This window comes from Arachis duranensis, chromosome 5, assembly GCF_000817695.3.
Source record: "Arachis duranensis cultivar V14167 chromosome 5, aradu.V14167.gnm2.J7QH, whole genome shotgun sequence".
NCBI classification, from domain to species: Eukaryota; Viridiplantae; Streptophyta; class Magnoliopsida; order Fabales; family Fabaceae; genus Arachis; species Arachis duranensis.
The window spans coordinates 107,869,753-107,871,246 of NC_029776.3; the positions used below are offsets into that span (position 1 = coordinate 107,869,753).

Genomic DNA, 1,494 nt, shown 5'->3' on the forward strand with positions numbered 1-1,494 from the left:
GGACGCTCAGGAATCTTATGTCAGTTACCGATCAACATAAGACACATCAACCATTTGGTGGTAAGGTTGTTGTTCTAGGAGGTGATTTCAGATAGATACTTCCGGTGATTCCGAAAGGAAGTAGACACGATATATTGGCATCCGCTATTAACTCATCCAATCTGTGGTCATTTTGTAAGATTCTGAAACTGCATACGAATATGAGGCTTCTAATGTCTTATTTGGATCAAGATGAAGGTGAAATGAAGAGATTTGCTAATTGGATACTTGATGTTGGAAATAGAAATATTGGCTCTGTTGTTGGTGATGAATCAGAAGTTGAAATTCCAAATGATCTATTGATTACAACTACTGATGACCCTCTCTCTCATTTGGTAGACTTTGCATATCCAAATTTGTTGCAAAACATGTCAGATTACAGGTATTTTTAGAGTAGGGCAATTCTTGCACCCACGCTTGAGAGTGTTGAGAAGGTAAACGATTTTGTCTTGACAATCTTTCCAGGGATGAAAAAGGAGTATTTGAGCTCTGACACATGTCAAGCTGATGAGAATGAAGATGTACAACAAGAGTGGTTCACACCAGAGTTCCTAAATGACATCAAATGTTCGGGACTACCCAATCACAAGTTGACTTTGAAGCCAGGAGTCGCTGTAATGCTACTGCGAAACATAGACCAGACTTCAGGTTTATGCAACGGTACAAGATTAATAGTTAACGAACTTGGCAGCAATGTAATTGGAGCAATGGTAGTGACCGGTAGAAATATTGGAGATAAAGTGTACATTCCAAGAATGAACTTGATCCCTTCAGATTCAGGATTGCCATTTAAGTTCCAACGGAGACAATTTCCATTGACAGTATGCTTTGCAATGACCATTAACAAGACTCAGGGTCAATCATTATCACATGTAGGGCTTTATTTGCCAAAATCAGTGTTCACCTATGGACAACTTTATGTTGCTTTGTCAAGAGTTAAGAGTCGCAGTGGCCTCAGGGTTTTAATTCTAGACGAAGACGGCAATCCAAAGTCATCAACAACAAATGTTGTGTTCAAAGAGGTTTTTAATAATATTTAGGTAAGAATAATATTATTTTTATTTTAATAGCATGTTATGATTTATACTTTTGTACAAATATTTACTATAGATATTACTAATTTATCTATAACTTTTTTTTTCAGATTTGAAATGAAATGTGTAACAAGGAGCACAACATCCTATGCCAATTGCTTTTCTAATGAAGTTAGTAAGATACTAGGTTATCGATCGATAAATTTTTTTTAGCTTTTTATACAAAATTTAGTGTAAATTAACATGCTATTATTACAGTTATATATGTTCTTATTTTTTTCATGTCTCCCTCCTTATGGTTTAAGAATATTATAAACTTCAAACTCTTCTATTTATATTTTACTTTAAATAAAGATAAAACAACATATTTAACACGTTTATTATATAACGACGATGATAGTGTTATACTAAATTTAAAAAA

At 33.9% G+C, this 1,494-nt stretch overlaps 1 pseudogene; it reads left to right on the forward strand.

Moving 5' to 3' along the window:
* Positions 1 to 1,079, forward strand: part of LOC107491424 (uncharacterized) — a 4,020-nt pseudogene extending 2,941 nt beyond the window's left edge.
* The last annotated feature ends 415 nt before the right edge of the window (positions 1,080 to 1,494 follow it).